The sequence below is a fragment of the Octopus bimaculoides genome, chromosome 3 (assembly GCF_046866305.1).
Source record: "Octopus bimaculoides isolate indiv1 chromosome 3, ASM4686630v1, whole genome shotgun sequence".
Lineage (NCBI taxonomy): Eukaryota > Metazoa > Mollusca > Cephalopoda > Octopoda > Octopodidae > Octopus > Octopus bimaculoides.
The window spans coordinates 102,318,071-102,342,745 of record NC_142930.1 but is presented as its reverse complement, the minus strand read 5'-3'; the positions used below and the strand labels follow the sequence as shown (position 1 = coordinate 102,342,745).

Sequence of the window (24,675 nt, the reverse complement as noted above, 5' to 3'; positions counted from 1 at the left end):
ACCAGACAAATTTCATATTCAGTAGGAATCTGGAAAATGGTTATAAATACCAAATCCTTCTTCAGTGAAATATGTACCACCCAACATAAGTTACTCGTTAGTGACTTGAAAATAGCAGTCGAATAGACTGAGAAATGAAAAACATTCTGGAGTAGGAAGATGTGAAAACTGAAATACTCTTCAACCAAATATATGTTAAAGGTTGTTCTAGTGGACATATGAAATGAAAGGGAGGAGAAAATGGAAATCTATAATATACAGGACAAATGAGAATTTTTATGATGCAGTCTGCTGCAACCTACAAACCATTCTTGTAGTTGGAGCCCGTTAGCAGCTAGACATAAAATAACATGATGGTAAACAGAGCAATAAAAGTTAAAAGACAAGCAAGCATGGAATGAATCAAAGAATGGGACAGCAAAGAACTATATCACATAGCAAAATAGGAAGCTAGATGACAAGAGTAGGTAGGTTAAAGAGAAATAGAAAGCAGGAAATTTGCTTGTGTTCTGCAACAAGAAGATTAGAGGTGTGAGGTACTTTGGATTGCAAAGCAGTCTACCTGGATAAATTAAGGTTATTTGAGGAAAAGTGCATTTAAAACAATAGTAATACACTTAATCTCACTTATAAGAGGCTTTGAAATGTTATGAGAAGCTTCTCAATGTGGAAAAACATATACAGAAAGATAAGCTACTGAAGTGGATAGTTATATGGTTAAAATGATCATTAACAATAGGAAAGCAAGGAAAGCAGTGAATTTATCCAGCATATTTGCTGTCTAGTGAAGTATGTTCAGAGCTAGTTCCGTAATCAACCAGGAAATACAAGGAGGTGTTGTCACATTCAAAGAATGGTGTAGCAGTATAATCAACTGCTATACAAGCAAAGGAGATGATTTGCAAATAAGCAACTGCAGAGACATCAGACTAAAGGACCAAGTTACGAAAGTAAGGGTAAGAGTATTAGGGCAATTAATTAGTAAGGGAATAAGCTTAGATGAGATGCAGCTTGAACTTGTGCCAATCTGTAGTACTACTGATACTTTTTCAGAGTGTAACAACTGCAATAGGAATTTTTAACTGAGAAGAAACGTCTCTACCAAGCAGTTTGTTTGGAGAAGACCTTTGGCAGGGTGTCTCAATCTGAAATCTAGTGGTCTTTAAGAAAACTAACTGTAGACAAATGGCTTTTAATAGTGGTACAAACCATGTACTGGAATGCAGTCAGCAAAATGAATGTTGGCAATGAATTTAGCAAGGAATTTAGCATGCAAGTAGATGTTCACTAAGGCTTGGTTCTCATCACTGTCATTAAATTATTCCAAACAGAGTCATCTAAGATTCCACCGGAACTTCTATTTGTTGATATAATTAGTTCTTAGAGTAGAATCTGTGAAATACTTAAAGAAGAAATTCCAAATGGGCAAGCAAAAACTAGTCGAAAGACTCCATGAAAACTTGGCAAATACCAAATGTTTTAGGGAGTAGAAAAGAGAACAAGGCACTTCTGCCATCAGGGAAATGGCTGTACTTGACATGCAGAAAAGGAGTAGAAAGGTTCTCCATGCAGCATACATGATGTGAGCTATGGGTACACATTACATGTACTAGGATCAGAGGAAGCTGATGATAAATAGGGATTTTGTATGTGGGATACGTACAGGAGTAGTTATAGCACTACTAAAATAACTTCTTTTTAATGCTTGGAAGCTCTATAGAAGTGGTTGCATTCCATCTGTCACTTGGGCAACCTATTCAGCAGTGAAGGAAGGTACTCTGAAAACATGGTAGCCAGAATAAGGACAGACTGAAACAAGTTCAAAAGCCATTACATCTACTGGTATCAAAGGGATTCTCTTTTCAGGTAGAGAAAGAATTGTAAATTGATTATGTACAAAATGCAATACTGTGATACACAATAGTGTGACAGAGTAACTGAATGCAGAAGATATATAAAGGCTGGAGAGAAATGAAGCCAGTATATTCTGTTGGATGTGTAATGCTGGTATGCATGAATAACGTGGAACAGTTGAACTGTGAAATAAAATAGGTGTAAGAAAAATTAGTTGTAGTATGCAGGAATGAAGGCAGCATTGGTATGGATGTGTAAAACACATAAAGGATGCTAGAGGGGCAAAGAAGTGCCTGGATAGTGACATAGAAGGAACTGAGGAAGACCAAAGAAGATATGGACTGAATTGGTAAAAGCTGATTTCAAATTCTGAATCTCATACAAGAAATGATAAAAGAGTGTAGCAAATAGTGAGATGTATTGAAAAAGGCCTGTCTAACCCAGCAAGCATAGGAAAGCTAATGGGAAAATGATAGTGACAAGGACAATAAGTATATAGTAAAATAAAATACTTTAAGGTCTCTATTGATTAATGTGACTGATTAGTATATTTTACACAAATTAAGTGAATCTTCTGTGTAAAGATTTGTGGTAGTAAATATTGCTTCGAAGTTAGAAAACTTAAACTTTGTTTAGATATGTGAAAGTCCATGAAAAATATGGAGTGAAATGTAAAATGTTAGTGATTATGACAATCAGAATAGCAGTAAACAATGGAAAACTTTGTAAAAGTTATTTGTGAAGCAAGAGAGAAAGACTCACAGGGAAAAATCAATAACAAATGAGATAAGTTAAGGGAAATCTTTAGTTGAAAAGTATCATTCCTTACAAAACATAATATTACATGAAATAAAGCTTATTGAGTAAAACCATCATAGAAGAAAGATATTATTAAGAACTGAATATCAAACATTCAATGTGGATAAAGAAGAGCTTCTCAAGAGGGATAGGTATATCTCAGAAGAGCAAACATTAGAAGTAACTTCAAACAAAGTAGTAGAATATTTCTATTGTTATTCTATGGTGAAGGATATTGGTGTAGATAAATATGCCTCTTATAAACTGTTGACAATGAAGGAAACGGTTCAAACGTTATCCAAAACTTCTAACCCAAAGATAACATATCACAGCAATCTAAACTATAAAAAAAAAAGAGAGAAAGAATAAAAATGATAGATTAAAATTTACTAAATAAAAGTTGTTAGATAAACATTATCACAACCGCTTCTATTGAATTTTTCTTTTAGATTCAAATGTTGTAAGACTGAATGATTTCTTGAAAATATTGCTTATAAATGAACATGCTGTCATTCATTTTGGCAGGGTAGTTTAACTGATTTTAATTAGTGAACATTCTTAAGAGTTCTGAATCAGCAAATATTCTGAGGCCCAAACATCACTTAGATATAGCAAAGCCACTTCAAGTTATTCTTCTAACAGTTTCAGTTTCTTTCTTAAATTCTTTGTCTCTACAAGTGCCCAGAAGTTTGTATGTACATGAGTGGGTGTTCTTCCTGTTGTGAAAGTTGTTTATCATTTCGTTAACCATACTCATTCGGATAAAATGCTTTACATTTCACCACTAAATTTCTGTGAAAAATGCCATTGGTAAAAAAATAACAGTCTGTAAATCAAAGTATATCAAAAGAAAACACAAAAAAAAAAAAAAGGAAACAAAAAAGGATACAAGAAACTAAGTTTTGATATCTTATACATACATTGATTTTGGGTAGCTGACATTTTATTTTAACAAACAGCTTTCGGTAAGTTTCCAGTTTTGAAAACTCTTGAAGCAAATGGAGCTGAAGATAAGTAGACACTACAACCACATCATTCTTTTAATACATGTACAAACACATATTTACATCCACTCATTCACCTATGCTTCTGTGTAGTTATGCACACATAAAACACACTTACTAGCATTGTATATATTTTAATCAATTATTGTTAGGAAAAATGCTTCTTCATCTGTTATAAATCAATATGTCAAGAAAAATATTCTATCATTTAATGTTTGTCCTGAGGGTATAGTCATGCAATGAGAATATCTATCTTGTCATCATGTTAGTTTTTATGCAGTCTTCCACTTATATCTTTATGTACAGTTCTGCAGTTATTGAAATATACTTGATGTAGTATGAGTGTTTGTCAAACCTGATATTTCTTTTAAAATGACCACAACAAACTTGCTGTTTCTTCTCCTTCTCTTATGTTTTTACTTGCTACTTACCTGAAACATTGTGCATTTAAGTATTAGTTGGAAGAGGTGTTACATTGTCTATATATTTTTTTATAAAAGATGCACTATCAGCCAAAGGTCAGTGGTTCATAACCTGTCACATCACCATTCATGTACTGGAAATCTAGTCAAATACAAATGGTCCAGTTTATCTAAGTGCAAATTAGTATCAGATGGTAAATAAATTTTACTGCTGTAAAACTTTTATTTTCTCAATTACTTTTTGAGCATAATATGGAGTTTACTGATCTAACCAAGTTGATGATCTATACTATATGAAGCCAAGATCTTCAGAAACATTCTCTGAGGCCTAATGAACCACAAGATTCATCATTGTCATTAGTAGATTTGGAAGTAAGAATAAATGGGCATTAATATGTTTAATGCAATGTTTGATGGTTGGTTGCTGTAAGGAAAATATGAACTGAGAAATTATTTAAAGAGATACGCAATTTTGAAAGTAAGGATGAGACGAGTCATTAATACAAAACTAAGTAGTGGTGATACATTGCAAGAATGATAAGAAGTTTAGAAACAGATGCATATGGTAAATAATAAATTCATAAAATCAGACAGTGCTTTTAGATAAATTAACATAGAGCAAGAGTACATTTTGATGATATTAGAAAATAAAGGTTTAATTATTTTGAGGATTAATTTTATTAAATGCACCCTAGAATATGAATATATGTGGTTTGAGCTCTGGCCAAAGTAGTAAAAGTTAATTTGTACTTTGTATGGAGATAACTGAAATATTTTATGGATATGAAACCTAAGCCAAATTTTTCTGCTGCAGTCCTGGCAATATGTAGAAAATGTAATCACTTGAGAATCAACATTAAACACTTAAGGAGTGCAAGATTAGATTATCTTGCAGTCTTTAGTTTTATCTGGTGCATTCCAGAATTTTTTAGACTAGTTCAGGTGAGACATTTATTAATTTCAAAGAAGTATAAAACTCTAATCTCCTTCAAAGAAAGACCCTCTGTCTTCAATGCACTTGTAGAGCTCTCACCATTTTATGAAGGCCCCATGGAAGTCCTCCAAAGTGTAAGTGTCCAAGACCCTTGTCATAGCCGTCTTCATCATCTCAACATCTTCAAAATGACTGATGCTGAGGCTCTCCTTCAGATTGTGGCACAACCAAAAGTCACAGAGAGTAAGGTCAGGACTGTAATAAGGATGTGGGAGAATTTTGATGCTCATCTCTGTCAAGTAATTGGTTACCCGGATGGAATTGTGAACTGGTGCGTTGTCCTGGTGCAAGTACTTCGATTTGAGTGGAAGAGCTCTTGCCTTTTGTGATGAAATCTTTTCCTGAACTCCCTTGAAATCTTCACAAAAAAATCTTTGTTGACTGTCTGGCCAGAAGGTACCTAGTGGATGTAGATGATACCCTTGCTGTCGAAAAAGGGATCATCATGAGCTTCTTGATGGGCTTGTTTTGCCTGTCCTCTTGTGCCAGTGAGAAACAGATGCTCAACTCATAAAAGTTAATCCATCGTCAGTCTGGAGCATTTTGTAAGATTTTGTAGCATTTTTACTCAGCTTAACACAAAACTTTATTGCATAGCAAGCTTCTAAATTGTCTTCACATCCCAACTATATTCCACTGTGACAAGCGGTATTTAGTACAGTGTGTAGAAGGCATGTGACTTAGTAGTTAGGGTATTCAGCCCATGATTATAAGGTTGTGAGTTTGGTTCTTGGCAGTAAATTGTGTCCTTGAGCAAGACACTTATTTTCATGTGGCTCTAGTGCACTCAACTGGCAGAAATGAATAGTATCCATATTTCAAAAGGATAGCTTTGTCACATTTTGTGTTATGTTGAATCTCCCTGAGAACTACATTAAGAGTACATGTTTCTGTGGAGTGCTCAGCCACTTACACATTAATTTCACAAGCAAGCTGTTCCATTATGTGGAACCCCTGTCATCATAACCAACAGAGTGCCAGTTAGTATGTTCAAAGTCCTGTTGCAGCCATTTCCTTCAATCTGAAATAAAAATAGTTGGCAGATCAACTTATTTTAGTAATGATATCCTAGGACAGTTACAACTGCCTCTCCTAAAAGAATGCCTCAAAACTTCTGGAATGCACCTCTTACACCCACAGTTCAAATACCACTTGACTTGACTCCATCTTTTATCTTCACAAAGTTATCAAAATAACTACATGTTATACACTAAAGTTCAGTTCAGTCAGTTATACTTGTACCACTAGATCTGGAGATATGTTTCAATGTGATCTTTTAGGACTCATTAAAGGTTAAAATGGAAATACTGTCATACATGATGAGCAGAATATCAGATCCCTTTCAGTCACATAAGAGAAGAAATGATACCAAGTGATGTTCAAATCTGTCATAAACGAATTGTTGGTGTATATAAAATGAAAGTACTACTAATAATAAAAATAACTTCTTAAAATCACACAATGCAATTAAAATCTCCTTAAATTAACTCTAGTACAAAAGAGCTACTTATTTTATTGATACCAGAGATTGAAAAGTAGAATTTCAAACTTAGGCTGGAGAGCAATTGAAGAAAATACTGCAAGGTATAGAACACTATTAATTCTACTATATCATTGCCTATCACCACTACTACCACCTCCATCACTGCCACCACTGCTGTTACTACTACTACTACTACTACTACTACTACTACTACTATGTTTGCTATTCAGAATATAAATCAAAGTTGAATATAGTTGTATTTTTTACAGCAAATCTTTATCATATCAATTTAGCATTTTTATTTTATCTTCCCTCAATTTTAAGGGGCATATATAGATGATGTAGCTATGTTATTAGAAAAAGTAAAATCTTATTTTTAAAAAGAAAAAAAAAAAGAAAAGAAAAATAACTCTTAATTGATAGAATGTGACACCTGCAAGCAGTTTGAAAATGCATTGACTGAAAGCAAAATTATTGATCCATGTCAATTCATCATCTCAAAAGTCCAAAAGCAAGACCTTCATATTGATTTTGTATTATATTTAGCCCATTTCTGATTTTCTTACCTAAAAACAAAAATGTAATGTAAAAAAAAAAAAAATATCAGCTTCACATTTTACTATAATTCAGTTTCTTCACTCAGAATCATCGTTGAAAGGTAATTTTGCTTCTTACATGCTTTGTTGTTTTAGTTTTCTAGGGTATTTTATTGACTTTACATGTGTGAGTTTGTGTGTTTACTCATTAAAATAAAAAAGGAAACCACATGCTAGAATAAAGAACTTGATACCAGCTTATGAAGTGGTAGAGTATTATCATCATCATCATCATTTAATGTCCACCTTCCATGCTGGTGTGGGTGGGACAGTTTGACACGAGCCAGCCAAGCGGAAGCCTTCAGATGTAATATCCGTGTGTGTGTCTGTATGTGTGTGTGTGTGTGTATGTGTGTGTGTGTGTGCACGTGTATGAGAGAGAGTGAGAGAGTGAGTGAGTGCATGCATGCGTGTGTATCATTTCTAACTTTTAAAGTTAATATCTAGGTCACCCATATATTTTTTTTATTTTTTTGAGAAAAATATCATCTGAAGTACTTCATCAGACTCATACCATCTTGGCTATAATTGAGATATAGTCATGTGTTTACTAGCAGGTTACTTAGTCTAGTATGGCATATTTAATCTTTTATTAGTTCCCCTAAACTTAGTTTCTCACTGACAAGATGGTGTTTCCTTTCAGATGAAATCAATTTCTTTTTGATATTTTAAAACTATAATGGCACAACAGAGAATACAGTGCCAGATTAAATTACCTTGTAGTTCTATCCATTTAAATTCTGAGTTCAAATACAGATTGTACTGTTTATGCCTTTCTTTCATTCAGGGCTGAGCTGGTAAAATTGTTAGCAAGCAGAACAAAATGATTTGCGGAATTTTTGAGTTCAAATTTCACCAAAGTTGGCCCTGATTATCACCTTTCAAGGTTGATAAAATAAGTACCATACTGGGTTCTCATTCCTGAGGTATTTTTCGATGTTGTATTATTATTATTATTATTATTATTATTATTATTCAGGTCACTGCCTGGAATTGAACTCGGAATCTTGGGGTTAGTAGCCTGTGCTCTTAACCACTATTCCCACAGGCATATGGCATAGTGGTTAAGAGCGCAGGCTACTAACTCCAAGATTCCGAGTTTGATTCCAGGCAGTGACCTGAATAACAATAATAATAATAATAATAATAACAATATCGAAAAATACCTTAGGAATGAGAACCCAGGTTCGAAATTTCCCCAAGACACCTGATGAAGGCTGGAGGGTATATCAACCGAAACATTGTGTTAACAACAAACAAGATGAGGACAAATATCCATCAATTGTAAATAATGTAAATAATGAAAATAAGTACCAGTTTAACACTGGGGATCAATGCAATTGACTATCCCCCCTTGCATCAAAATTTCAAACTTTGTGCCTATAGCAGGAAGGATTTAAGGTAGTAAAATGACTCACAACAGTGAACTGGACTGTATTCAATTGAATATAACCACCACTCACTTGAAAATCTGCCTTTGTACGAAATTAAGAAATTCATATTTAAAAAGCAAAAATACATACATTATTTCTTAACTTTAAGAAGTGCATAGCAAGGTAGCTACTTGAATTCAGGTAATGTACACATTAGTGATATAAGTGGCATTAGGCAGTACAAAAATCAACTTGACTTGTGTAAAGTGAAGTGGCACCAACTGGGAACGGATATCAAGTTATGGACTTGGCCCATTGAAACCACTTAAGAATCATTCTTCTTTTTTTTATTAATATACACATTCAGTCCTCTGTAACAACATCCTACTCACTACAAAATATTCTATTCCAAAATATATGACAGCACCTAACCTATCACAACACATTTACCATGATGAATTGTCTACCACAACACTTCACCTGCTAGAAACAACTGCAAAATATCCCTCAAGCTATGTCCTACTGTTTTAAAAAATGAGCATGTAAAATAATTTATTGTATGTACCTATCATCATCATCATCATCATCATTTAACGTCCATTGTCCATGCTGGCTTGGGTTGGATGGTGTGACAAGAACTTGTAAGCTGAGGAGCTGCGCCAGACTCTAGTCTGATTTGGCATGTTTTCTACAGTTGGATGCCCTTCCTGACAACACCCACTTTAAAGAGTGTGCTGGATATTTTTATGTGGCACCACATGGGTGTTTTTGCATGATGCTGCATGGGCGCTTTTACATGGCACTGCATAAATGCTTTTACATGTCACTGCACAGGCGCTTTTACATGGCACCACATGGGTGTTTTCACGCAGCACTTCACAAGTGCTTTACACCACCAGAAGGATTGTTCTTAACACTTCTGCTGTGGAGTACAGGTCTTCTTGAGTACAGTAAAATGCCAGGTATCTCGGTCCTTTATCATCTCGCCTGAAAGGGTCAGCATCCTGAGGTCGTTCTTCAGTACTTCATCTCATGTTTTCCTGGGTCTCCCACTTCCACATGTTCCATTCACTTTGAGAGATCAGCACTTCTTTATGGAGTTGTAGGCATCCCTCTGCATCACATGACTAAACCATCACAGTCTTTTCTCTTGCACACAGCAACTAATTCCTCTTATGCTTAACTTCTCTCTCAGAACACTGGCACTCTTTCAAATATGTACACTTAACATTACACATCCAGCAAAGCATACTAGCCTCATTTCTTTCTAACCTTATCATGTCCCTGCATTCAGGGCCCATGTCACACTACCATGTAGAATTGCTGTCCATATGCATGCATCATACAATCTTCCTTTCATTTGGAGAGAGAAATCTTTCATGGCCAACAGAGGTAACAACTCTCTGAATTTCCTTCACCCTATTCTTATTCTAGTCATCACACTCTTCATGCATCCTCCCCCACTACTTATTTGATACCCCTAGGTAGCAGAAATTATCTATTACCTCTAATGAGCCACCAAGGCATTTCAGAGTATCAGTTTCCTGAGTCTCTAAAATTTTTATGGATCCTGTGCATTTTCCACATACAGAAACTTCCTTCTCTGATAACCTCCCAGTTAACCCACTGCACCTCCTGTGTATCCATAGCTTACACTAGATACACTCTGTGGAGTTTCTGCCTACACCTTTCCTACAAATTGATGCTTCAAGTCCCAAACAAAATCCAGCAGTACATCTTTATCTTAGCTTATCCATAAACTCAAGAACGAATCAACTTCTTAGGCTTTTAAGTGGTCCATAGTTACCCACAGCAAACCATACAGTGGCTATAATAACAAGTGTGGTCTCTGCATAACCGAAGTCTTAGCTATTATGCAATCCACAGATTGCCTTAATGAATGCATAATGAACAGCATAATTTTCACCTGTAGACGTTGATTTCACAATATATTCTCAAAATACAAATAACAACACCCCCCACCACATCATTTCCCCTAGCCTTCATAGACATCTCTCCCTTATTTACCCACATAATGACTAAATATTATACTACCAATATTTTCCTATTATATTGCCTTTAACTCATTGTTGTTTATATCTATCGTTATCTTTCCTTACCATTTACACCCTTTTCTTCTTATTACACCTGCCTCCCCAACCCTTTGTAAATTTACAAACACATACACCTCTAGTATTTCTTACAGAAAACATGCTTGCATGTTTAGATTTTAGATTTTAAATATTTCTGGGGGAGGTTTTGGAATGTAATACCCGTGATAGTCAAGGGATTACTGTATATATGTATTTATATATATATATATATATATATATATATATATATATATATATATATATATATATATATATCAATTCTAAAGTGAACAGAAAATGGAGAAATATTGATCAACAACAATTGACTTGCATCAATTATTACTTTTTAATTATGATTTAAATATGTTAAGCCTTTCTTCTTCTCAAACCTCTTCTTTTCTTTTCTTTTATGTATGTATCTTTCTTCACTCTGATGAAGCTCTATGTTCCAGATCGGATGTATTACCAAATATGATGAATATGATTTTTAGAAATTTCAATGGCAATACCATATAGCATTGGAAGTAGAAACAGCTGTTAGATGGGATACAGTCTATTTATATTGAATTAAAAAATAATAATTGATGCTAATCAATTGTTATTGATCAATATTTCTCCATTTTCTGTTACTTTAAATTTGATTCCTGATAAACTCATGTTTATCTTTCACATTACCTGAAACTTATGAGCATAATATGCTAGCATATGTATGTCCAGGGTTAACATAGGTAATTGTACTGGTAGTATATGTATATATATATATATATATATATATATATATATATATATATATATATATGTATGTATATGAAGGGGTATCAAACAGTTCTTGGCTTTGGGTAAAAGAAAAGACAGGAGTATCAGTTAATTTTGATCTTGTTCAACACATTCCTCACTCAGATTTACACACTTATTGCAGCGGTCCTTTAGTTTTTCTAAGCCCTGTAAAAGAACCCATAAGTTTGGGCCTTTCATGGTACCCTTAAAGCCAGGAACTTTTCAGCACCCCCTTGTGTGTGTGTGTGTGTGTGTGTGTGTGTGCGTGCGTGCGCGCATGTGTAGTAATGTGTACACTATCTTTAAAAAATTTCTTTGAACATAGATTTCCTTGACCAGAGTAGACTGAAGCTAACCTCTTCCCCTACAACTAACTCATCAGCCACCCATGATAATACTTTTGCCACCACCCAAGTCATTCTTTGATAAGAAACCTGGTTTAGTTATGTTATCACTGAAGCAAAGAGAGAGTCTCTACTTAGTCACTCAGCATGCTAAAAACCTAAACCAAATTTTCTTTAAGTGCACTTTTCCAGAGTGTCTGTGATTGGTGAGAGGGAAAAAGGATGTCATCCTTTGATAAGAAACCTGGTTGGCTCAAATTTTATTGCAATATATGAGATTGTTAAACAATTGACTGCATGTGGCATACTTCAGTTTATTAGACTGTGTCTCTACAATTATTTTCTTCATTTCTTTTTGAATGTCTATCTCAAACAAATCCATTAGGACTTAGAAACTTTGTATCTTATACAGGCTTTCAGTGACTTTTACCACTCTACCCTAGTTCCATGGAACATATGCTATTATTGTATTGCCTGGAGAACTTTTGTCAAGCAGCCCTATACCACAAAATCAGTTAGGTATTTATTGTCTTCACAGACAAATTAAATTGGTATCATTATCTTTAGATCAGCACTGATGGATAAGATCTATGGTCAAAGATGTTACTTAAAATCTGATCATTTGGTTTCAGATATTTTTTTCCAAACTTATTCCGTTTTTTTTCTTTTTTTTACAATAGTGAATATGATTTTGAAGTGACATAGCTACTATTTCTAGTTGATAGGTCAACCATATGAAGGAAACTTCATTGGCTCATGTAATATCACACTTGGATTGAGTAGGGCAACCTTGTATTTTTTCTTTATCGCAAGAAAGCCTGTGTCTTAAACAATTAAATTTGTAATTTTAATATTGACAAGTGTAGGAGTGGCTGTGTGGTAAGTAGCTTACTTACAAACCACATGGTTCCAGGTTCAGTCCCAACTGCGTGGCACCTTGGGCGAGTGTCTTCTACTATAGCCTCGGGCCGATTAAAGCCTTGTGAGTGGATTTGGTAGACGGAAACTGAAAGAAGCCCGTCGTATATATGTATATATATATATATATATATATATATATATATATATATATATATATGTGTGTGTGTGTGTATGTGTGTGTATATGTTTGTGTGCCTGTGTTTGTCCCCCCAACATCGCTTGACAACTGATGGTGGTGTGTTTACGTCCCCGTAACCTAGCGGTTCGGTAAATGAGACCGATAGAATAAGTACTAGGCTTCCAAAGAATAAGTCCTGAGGTCGATTTGCTCGACTAAAGGTGGTGCTCCAGCATGGCAGCAGTCAAATGACTGAAACAAGTAAAGAGTAAGCTATGATAAATTAGGGTTCTCATCCAAAGAAAGAGATTCTTCTCTTAGCCATTTAATAGCATTAACATAAAGATAGTCTTCCCTAGATCTCACCTACTGTAAGCTATTGATTGACAACCTTCACAAGAATATATGATGAATAATTCAAGCATCAGTTGTGGAAGCATCAGTTGTGGCGTGCAAGAGAGACGATTGCGCTGGTATGGACATGTGGTGAGAATGGAGGAGGATAGCTGCGTGAAAAAGTGCCACACCCTAACAGTTGAGGGAACCCGTGGAAGAGGTAGGCCCAGGAAGACCTGGGCTGAGGTGGTGAGGCAAGACCTTCGTACATTGGGCCTCACCGAGGCGATGACTACGGACCGAGACCTTTGGAAATGGGCTGTGCGTGAGAAGACCCGGCAAGCCAAGTAAGATCGTTGCCAGTGCCCCTGGACTGGTTCTTGTGCGGGTGGCACATGAGATGCACCATTTTGAGCGTGGCCGTTGCCAGTACCGCCTGACTGGCTCCTGTAGGATTTTCGAGCGAGATCGTTGCCAGTGCCCCTGGACTGGCTTGTGCGGGTGGCACATAAAAGACACCATTTCGAGCGTGGCCGTTTTCGTGCGGGTGACACGTAAAAGCACCCACTACACTCTCTGAGTGGTTGGCGTTAGGAAGGGCATCCAGCTGTAGAAACTCTGCCAAATCAGACAGGAGCCTGGTGTTGCCATCCGGTTTCACCAGTCCTCAGTCAAATCGTCCAACCCATGCTAGCATGGAAAGCGGACGTTAAACGATGATGATGATGATGATGAATTCAGCTTAAATTAGATTCAGTCAACAATCTATCAATTTGTCAAGATCTACCAGCACCTTCATCTGAATTTTAGATATTGCTCATCTTATCAACATGAGGATTAAGGCCATACAATAAGGATAAGAAATCCTTTGCCTAGCATAAGGATCTTAAACGGTTGGAGCTGTTGCCAATTCAGTCAAAATATAGACTGTATACGTGTGTGTGTGTGCATGTATTCCATGACAAGCAAAATTCTTTCTTCTCCTTCATCAGCTCCATTCACTTCTCTCTCCATTTCACCTCCTCCATCTCCAATACCACCCTTAATTTCCCTGGCATAACTGCCTGTATCAACAATTCTACCCCTACCCTATCTACTTCTGTTTTCTTCAAACCTACAAACTTCTTCTCCTACATCAACTTCTCCTCCTTTCACCTTACTCACACCATATACTGCATATTAGCCTTTATACCCGTATCCAGAACTCAACCCAGTGTATTTTGTTTTCTCTTGTTTACTACCTCACCAGCCTTCCTCTCCAGCATATCCTCTTCTATCTCTTCTGCCGTCTTCTGTTCCCTCCTCCCCATTCCTCCCTTTAAGTGCATCTGCAACCTGTACAGCCTCCTCTCCACAGATCATTCTTCCTCATCTCTGTCCCCTCTTGCTCCAAAGTCCACTGCCAAATCTTCCCTTTCATTTCCAGCACTACTGCCCTCATTGAACCTAACCTCTGCATCTTAAATATAAGGAATCTTTCTGCTGCACCTGCAACAATTTCATATATATCCACCAATGTATGTTTCTTCTGTAATTCAATCTACATTTGGGCAAACTGACACACCAACACCATCCATCATGTTTAACTAAAGTCCCTATACTTCCATACTAGCACACATTTATACATAGACATACATCACAGAAACATGTGCCACCACCCATATGCCCATTTCCAAGCATAGATGCACTCCAATACGTGCTTCTATGCAGTCACCTCTTCCTACCTTAACTTTCTCCCTCGTGTAGAACAGCATTACAACCCTCCACTGTTCTTCTTTTATTATAGTTATTGATTTTAAAATACATATATGCATGTATGCATATATGTATGTACAAACAGACACAGATAGATAAGAAAGACAGACAGATAGCTAAATAGATAGATAGATAGATAGGTATACACATGCACACACACGTGTGTGTGTGTGTGTGTATATATATATCAGACTGAGTAAAAAATAAACAACATTTTGAAACAGGAAATTCTTTACATTATATTTCAACAATGCAGAAATTTTATTCATCAAAGTAAGTACCATTACAATCAACACATTTTTGTCATGTGTTCCAAGTTTGTTTATTCTGGTAACATAAAAATCTGAAGTTCTAGAGCTGGTGAACTCTTTGAATGCACTTTCAGCATCGGTTTGATTTTTGAACTCCTCTCACAGGAAACCATCAAGGTGCTTCAAAAAGTGGTAGTTGGTAGGAAAAAGGTCTGAGGAATAAGCTGGGAGTGGGGAGAACTTCATAGCCAAGTTCCCTCAACTTCTGGAGCATCATTAGTGAAACGCATGATCGAGCATTGTCATGAAGAATGATAGGCTCTCTTCTGTTGACCAGTCTGGGACAGAAGAGTAGCAGTATTTTGTTCATTTTGGCAATTTCATGGCAATATGTTTCTGCAGTAATGGTTTTTCCAGGTTTTAAGAAGTTATAGTGGGTGAGTCCAGCAGTACACCACCAAACAGTCACCATAACCTTCTTTTTGAAGAGCTTGGGTTTTGAAAAGATTTTTGGTTCAACCACTGTGAAGAACTTTTTATTATTGTACAGAATCCACTTTTCATCGCAAGTTACAATACGGTTGAGAAATGGATTGGTCTGGTTATGGAAAAGAAGCAATGAGCAAATTTCATATCTGCGCATTTTCTGATTTTCATTCAAATTGTGTGGTACCCATTTGTTGAGCTTTTTCGATTTTCTGATCACATGCAAATGGTTGCAGGCAGTTTTCTGATTAACTTGAAGTTCTTTTGCCAGTTCTCAAGAGGTTTTACATGGATCTTTCTCAATGATGATCTTTTATTGACTGTCATCAATGACAGATGTGCGTCCACTATGTTCACAATTTTCAAGGCTCAGATCTCCACTGCGAAATCGTTTAAACCAATTTCAAGCTGACCGCTCACTTGAGGAAAACCTCTTAAGCAGTTTCTTAAATAGATCCGCTCTTAATTTCTATGAACATAACATCAATGTTTCAGCGATTCTGTCTGCTTTATATAGAATGAATTTTTACTTAAAATGATTTAATTTTCTATTGTAATTTCAATCACTAAGCTAACACAGTGTAACCAAATATATTGATTGTCTATATACAGGCATTGTAGAAAGTATGATTCAGTGATTGAAGGTAGTAGTAGTAGTAGTAGTAGTAGTAGTATATGGTCTAGTGGGTTCAGAATAAGACTAAAATATCTTTTATATTTAGCAAATACACTCTGTTCACCAGGAAACAATAGCATTTTCTTTACTAAATTTCAAATTCTGATTATTTCATTTCAAATTCTGTTCATTGAAGGCTATTTAAAGAAATTCTAGAGAATTATAAACAGAAATGGGAAAATATTAACATCATCAGGTTAATGGAAATTCTGCCACTGAGGACAAAAGGTGGGTGAAGTATGGGGTAGGTTAATATGGTGTAATTAATGATATCTTTACATTCGTCATTTTGAGAAAATTATTCATTAATTTTAATTACTTTACAGGTATTTTAAAATATTTTTACTATAGATATTCATTCCATATCAATATAGATTCTGAACAATCTTGGACAGCCTGGGACATTTGCATGAATTGTCAGAGTTAATTTTACAGACTTATACAATTTCATTATTTCCAGCAATGATAACTGACATAGGGCTGTCCTCATTGGTTCCTGATTTCTTGAACTTTGCTTTTATTGTGCAGCACTGAGAAAGGAGAGAGAATTTCAGCAGAAAAAGAAAAAGGCAGTTTGGTTAACCTGGCATAGAACTTCCATTTCTTTTTAGCCAGAAATGCAACAAGCTGGAAATGTAATGTGTCATAGTTGGTAAAAGGCATATGGAATGATAGCCTTCTGGGTTAATGAGATGACAATTCAACTCTCATCATTAATTGTATCTGTCAATATTATTTACCTCTTAATAGTCCCACTGTTGATCACAGTGGATGTTCGCTACAGATAGTATTTTTCATCATTGTTGTATCATTGAAGACTGCATCTTTTGATTAATCTGCACTATAATCTTGATAAAAGTATCTCTTTATTCTTCCTACACCTTCGTTTTCACTGTAAATGGATCTCATATAGTAAAACAGAAAGCAAAATATTCTGCTTAGACTACAATGACGACATTGTAAATGGAAGGTGTCAGCTATCTCAATCAATCATATATACAAAGTGCTTTCACACATATGTGAAATGTATGTACAGCACACACATATTTTATTGTACTTACCATTATGTCTTATCAATACCTTGAAAAAACATAAAAAGCTATATTTTTATATTTCTAATGTTTTTAGATACAATATCAATAGTATAAATGAAGAAAGTTTCAGAAAATATGTGGTTAAAAATCCCTTCAAATTCCTCTCACCTATTCCCTTTACAAAATAAATTAATGATTTTTGTAGCATTCTGATAAATTTGTACACTGGATAAAGAACATCAAAAAGCTTAAGATCCTATATTGGGTGAAATAAAAATATAGTAATCGGGCACCAACAATGTGTTTAGCTTTGAAGATATGAAAGATTGTACTGAACATGCTTTGTTACAGAGAAGAAAGAGAAGAGCCACTTCTGGTGGATCCTTCTAATGATAACATGTCCAAATTTGTCTTCTGTACTTGCAAAGATAAAAATAATGTTGATCATAACTATTAATTTTTACTTAAGATTTTTAACCGTTTGACAAATTAAGCATACATTCATCCACTTAACTCTCATTTATCAGAGTGATGGTGACAAAGATAATATGATTTTTTATAAATTTACATACTCTACACCAATGAAGATATGTTTACATAGCAATTCACTCATAAATATTTTGGTAAATATCAAGGTAAATGAAAATATCAAGGTAAATTCCATTAAAAAAGATTCAATAAGAACAAAACATGTCTCATGTCTTTTTCTATGCTGAGGTAAAAATAACATTGACATATACATAACACATGCGTGTGTATATATGTGTGTGTGTGTGTGTGTGTGTGTGTGTGTGTGTGCATGTATGACGTATGTATGTCATCATCATCATCCTCATTTAACGTCCGTTGTCCATACTGGAATGGGTTGGACAGTTTGACCAGGGCTGGTAAGCTTGAAGGCTGCACCAGACTCCAGTCTGTTTTGGCATAGTTTCTATGGCTGGATGCCCTTCCTAACACCAACCACTCTGAGAGTGTAATGGTAATGGGTGCTTTTACCGGCACGGGTGCCATTTGTGTGACATCGATATCTGTCACAACTGTGGTTTTATTTGGTTTGATGGGTCTTCTTCTCAAGCACGGCATAATGCCAAACAGACTTTGTCATTGCCTCCATGAGGCCCAACACTTGAAGCCTGACATAATGTCAAATGGTCTCAGTCCTTGCTTCCATGATGCCCAATGCTAGAAAGGTGCTTTTACATGTCACCAGCAGGGGTGCCATTTGTCTGATACTGGTATCTGCTGTGACTGTGATTTTACTTGGCTTGATGGGTCTTCTTCTCAAGCACAACGTAATGCCAAAGGTCTCGGTCATTACTTGTGTGAGGCCCAACATTCAAAAGGAGCTCAACCACTTTGCCTCAGTGAGGCTCAACACTCAAAAGATAGAATAAGTACTAGGCTTACAAAGAATAAGACTTGGGGTCGGTTTGTTTGACTAAAGATAGTGCTCCAACATGGCTGCAGTCAAATTATTGGAACAAGTAAAAGAATGAAAGAATAAAGGAATTAGACGTCATGACAGGCATTGACTATTGGGGTTGACTAAAATATTTGGCAGTCCTTACATAGAATTTCATATGTTTTTTTGAACCATGGCCCTGAAGAGGCTTGTATGCATAGATAGGAATATGTTATAAATTCACTACTGTATATAAGTTGAAACAAATTTTTGGCTTTGTATGTTTTTTTTTAAATTTGTTATGTTATCTTATAATATACTAGCAGAAATACCTGGCGTTGCCCGGGTTAAAGAGAATAATGAAATCTAAAAACACCGTCTAGACTACGCAACCCTCAACTGTTAGTAGCTACGATACCATATTTCTACATTAATAACTCTCCAATCCATGCCAGCATGGAACATAGACATTAAGTGGAATGCTAGAAGAAAGTTTTCAACTCATATGTATATAAAGTAAATACACGTAATTCAGAAACACGTTTTGTGTATTTTATTCTGTAACCAAACAAACAGGTACAGATTATAAATAATGAAAGGCCAATTTTGGTGATTCATTTGACAGAGGTAGTAGAGAGACAATGCGATGATAAATCTGAGGTTGGATCTTGAAAGTTTGGATGAATGCTGCCTCAGTTAAATCTCTTGTGGTTCCAAATATGCTGTTGTGATTATAACACCTCGTTGTAAACAATGTTCCTTGTTTTCCCTTGTGGAGCATATGCAAATAGGTTTTCTTTGCTGCCCACTCTTGAGCAGCCAACATACAGTTGTCCATGTGAGAAGCGGGGCTCTTCCAAGAGAAGACCAGCTACAGACAGTACTCATCTGTTATGTTCATCAACATCAAAGATATATGAATTTTCATGGGAGTTATGGCCATTATGCATAGAATATAATTTCCAAATTGCAGACAAAATTTACAATCGATAAATGTCTTAGAACAACCAGTCTCTCATCTCGGAAGGCCTTGAAATCAATGTTACCAACTGGGCACTATGTGTGTCGCAGTGATAATAAAAAGACTCAAAGGAGGTCTGCAACGAAATGATTTTACTCAACACTTTGCAAGTGAATCAGTGGAGGCAAAGATGCGTCTCATTTACTTGACAATTTATGCACCACATTGCAGAAATCACAATGTAAGTATATCTGAAAGGGTAGTCTGACACTGTTGTACCGTTGAATTACAAATAATGCTCATCTGTTATGTTCGTGTTAAAACTTCATCAAAAATATATGAATTTTCATAGGAGTTATGGCCGTTATGCATAGAATGTAATTTCCAAATTTCATAAAAATCCATTCAGTACTTTTGACGTAGTTTTGGATAAGAAAACAAATGACTAATGTGTGTGTTTGTGTCCATGCGTATGTGTGTGATGGGTGTATATATGTATAGATATGTGTATGCATGTATATATATATGTATATATGTGTACATATTACATGTACATCTATATATATACATCTACACATATGTATACATATACATGTATGCATATAGATCTATATATATATATATATATCTATATATATATATATATATATATATATATGTATATATATACATATACGTGTACATATACATCTATATGTATACATATACATCTATATGTATACATATACATCTATATGTATACATATACATCTATATGTATACATATACATCTCTCTCTCTCTCTCTCTCTCTCTCTCTCTCTGTCTCTCTCTCTCTCTCTCTCTCTCTGAAAGTATCTGTCATTACAGTATCGAAATGTGATTGTTTCAGTTAGAGGAATAACGTGTACATATACATCTACATGTATACATATACATCTCTCTCTCTCTCTCTCTCTCATTCTTTCTTTCTCTTTCTCTCTCTCTCTCTGAAAGTATCTGTCATTACAGTATCGAAATGTGATTGTTTCAGTTAGTGGAATAGTTTCATTTTTAAAGTGAAAGTATTTGACATGAGTGTTTTTGTTTCACTTTTGACACGTAATACCTAAATAATGGAGGAGATATTATGTTGCCGTGGGCTCGAACTCTGCAAGAAGTTAAACATTTCTTTTGACTAAAACACAACTGGAACCCTAAGTAAGGCATCTGAAAAATTTGAATGAAATTGGTTGCGTAGTTCTCGAGTTTTAGGGATTCACACAGACAGACACACACACACATTCTCATTTATATATATATAGATTATACTATATTATAATGTAAATAAATTTTTAGTTTGTCAATTGTATTTCTCTATTTCATTCAATATTTGTATATTATAATTATACCCTTTTATCTGTGGTATTCAACTGTTGTACTGGTGAATTGGATATTTTATATTCCTTTGAAGGAATTGTTTTTACCTCTGTTTGATTTATATACATATGTGTGTGTGTGTGTGTGTGTGTGTGTGCATGTATATATATATATATATATATATATATATATATATATATATATATATATATATATATATATTATAAATTAACTACCAACAAAAATAATTGGTAAGCTAACTCAAAAAATCATCACCAAAATAGCAGAAAAACACGACAGTGAAGGTATGCAGACTCTTCAAGAATCGATCCTTTTGGTTATATTAATAATAATAAAGGAGTTACGACGCAAAAACGTATATATTCAAATGAACATATTTATCTTCTTCAATATATATTTCAGTATAAAGAATTCATTAAGAGACTAAATAAATCAAAATTTCTTTACACATCATTCAGGAATAAATATAACGTCAGAAAAAATACATTCAGTTTAAAAACACAAACCGTTCATGGCGAAAAAATTTCACAATTACAAAAACCGAACAAAAGTTTTAGTAAAAAGAACGCTATTACCTACATACAGGCATCCGATGAACTCAATGAAAAGCAGAAACAGCAACATTTAGAAGCCTGCATTATGCTACTTTCTTGTCACAAAAATGAATAATTTTTTAATCGAATTGTAACGTGATGAGAAATGGATCCAATACAACAACTGTAAATGTTCAGCACAATGGTTGGATAAAGACGAGCCACCAAAACACAGTTCAAAAAGCAAAATTCATCAAAAGAAGCTGATGGTGTGTTTGGTGGTCTGGCACAGGTGTGATCTATTATGATTTCATTAAACCTGGCTCATCAATCACAGCTAAAGTATACTGCAGTTAACTGGACCAAATGATGCAGAAACTTACAAAAAAAACAGCCTAGGTCAGTCAACAGATCCATTCCTATTTTATTGCAAGACAACACCAGACCATACATCGCAAAAATGACATTGGCGAAACTACAGAAGTTGGAGTTGGAAGTTCTGCATCATCCACCATACTCACCTGATTTTGCCCCACTGACTACCACTTTTTCCAGAATTTGGATAACTTTTTGATAGGAAAACAATTTAATTCTGTCGATGCTGTAAACCGAGCCTTCCTAGATTTTATTGACTCTAGATTACCAGGCTTTTACAGTTCCGAGCTGGACAAGCTACTGCTGAAATGGCAAAAGTATATTGACAATATGGCGAAAGTGTATTGGCAAAAGTGTATTGACAATATGGGTGCATACTTTGATGAATAAAACTAGTCCTTGTATTTATAAAACATTAGCAAACTATTTTTTTCTTTTCTATAAATTTCATACTTGACGACCTAATATATATTTTTCCGAATTTGTGTAAATGTGTACAGAATAATATATCAGTTGAATTACATTACAACACGGTCTGGTTTTCACGTTTATTATTATGGTATTTAAAATAAAAATTTTTTTGCACAGGTAGGATGGTGCTATTGAAAAGTCTGGCTTGTATAGTATTGTCTAGCTTTGTTTGGAGCACATCCTTTTTTTGAGTTAATTGCCTTCCATCTTGCCCTTACTCTCTTTGAGATTTCAGCATCCATATTTCAATGCCTATTTACTGTGTGTCCTAAACAAATGTATATATATATATATATATATATATATATATATATATATATATATATATGTGTGTGTGTGTGTGTGTGTATATTTATGTGTGACGTCCCCACTACCATTGCTTGACAGCCAATGTTGGTGTGTTTACATCCCCATAACTTAGCAGTTCAGCAAAAGAGACCGATAGAATAAGCACCAGGCTTACAAAGAAAAAGTCCAAGGGTTGATATTTTTGACTAAAAGGCAGTGCTCCAACATAGCTACAGTCAAATGACTGAAACAAGTAAAAGCGTGTACGTACACACACACACACACACACACACACACACATACATACATACATACAAACATACATACATATATATATATATGAATGAATTAAATGAAAAACAATTAAAACATGAAGGAACAATCTTGAGATTATAAGCAAAAATTGATTGACTAGGTGACTAATAAAATGTTCAAAAACAGACATGTTTTTGGTAAATCTCCTTGTTATGTGACACTTTAGGAAATTCCGATAACATTATTTTGATTTTCCACTCAAGAGAATTTCATATGGTCCAAGTAAATATTGTTTTCCATTAAATATGACAGTTTAAGTGGTTATCTTCTGTCATCATCAAATTGGCTTATAACCCTTCTCATTTGCAATTTCTTCCTGCAACCAACATTGATGCAAATGGCAAAAATGCACGTTAAAATAACTGAAATTGTCAACTTAGTTATTACATCTTCGTCCTCCTTAATATCAAAGCAATGCACATAACAACCTCCTAACATACCCATCAAACACAGCCATGAAACCTTTGTTTCTTCAAGCTAAGTGTTTAATGCTGTACTAGTTCTGTGCTAACTATACATTGGAGCAAATTTGCCTCACCTTTGATCTCTCTGTAACATCTAAGCTTGTGGCCAAAGTCATCCTTATAAGCATGTCCCTCCACATCTTTCAAGCTAACACCAAATCAAACAAGTGTTTTACCTGTTGCAGTACAAAGAACACTTTTTGCAACATCCATAAGAAATCATCCCCTCAAACCCAAATTTGACATACAAGACTAACAACAAATACATAAAGAATGCCTTTATGCATTGCACAGCATAAAAGCTCACTTGCCTCCCAAATTGCAACGGATCTTTCTGGCCTCTTGCAAATATGATCTTTATCAAGGTTACAGAATACTCTTATTTATCACCTTTCAACAAATATAACACTGTTTACAAACTCCCATTAGAAAGGCCTCAATGTCTGCTACCTGCTAATGATATAAGTCATTAGTACTGCCTCTCTTCCCTTACTCATTTACTTGTTTCAGTCATTTGATTGTGGCCATGCTGGAGTGCCACCTTCAGTCGAACAAATGGACCCCAAGACTTATTCTCTGTAAGCCTAGTACTTAATTTATCAGTCTCTTTTGCTGAACCACCAATTTACAGGGACGTAAATCAACATCAGTTGTCAAGCGATGATGGAGGGGACAAGCACATACACAAACATAAATATACACACACACACACAAATATATATAGATAGATATACGACAGGCTTCTTTCAACTTCCGTGTACCAAACCCACTCACAAGGCTTTGGTTGGCCTGAGGCTATAAGGTGTCATGCAGTGGAACTGAATCCGGAACCATATAGTTGGGAAGCAAGCTTCTTACTACACAAGCACACTTGTCTAAGTTGTTAAAACAAATCATTAAAACCAGTATAATTACTGTTGCCACTAATATATCATCATTGTATAAGCATTCCAACTGTGGTCATTGCATCTTTTTTCTGGCATATGTATCCAGGTCTACATTATGCAGCATATCTTACTATTGTGAAGAAAGAATGCTATGGTTTGAGAATAGTTTGCATACTAAGTTCATTAAGCTGAAAAAATCTAGTATATTACAGCAAAAAAAAAACAAAAAAAAACATGTGACACATTTTTCTGAAAAAGTTAGTCTCTTAATGAAATGTACCATTTTTCCTATTCCTCAAGAAG

The 24,675-nt window shown here is 35.0% G+C and overlaps 1 protein-coding gene across 2 annotated transcripts in view; it reads left to right on the top strand.

Annotated features, from left to right (window-relative positions):
* The window catches only part of LOC106871954 (protein still life, isoform SIF type 1), a 903,947-nt gene that overhangs the window by 65,609 nt on the left and 813,663 nt on the right, over nt 1-24,675 (top strand). The window contains exon 1 of one of the 2 annotated variants that reach the window (XM_089349426.1): nt 3,299-3,617. The exons of the other annotated variant lie outside the window; for it this stretch is intronic. The gene's annotated coding sequence lies outside the window, so the exon portion shown is untranslated. Of the gene's footprint in view, nt 1-3,298; nt 3,618-24,675 lie in introns of those variants that run through there. 2 annotated transcript variants of the gene reach the window in all.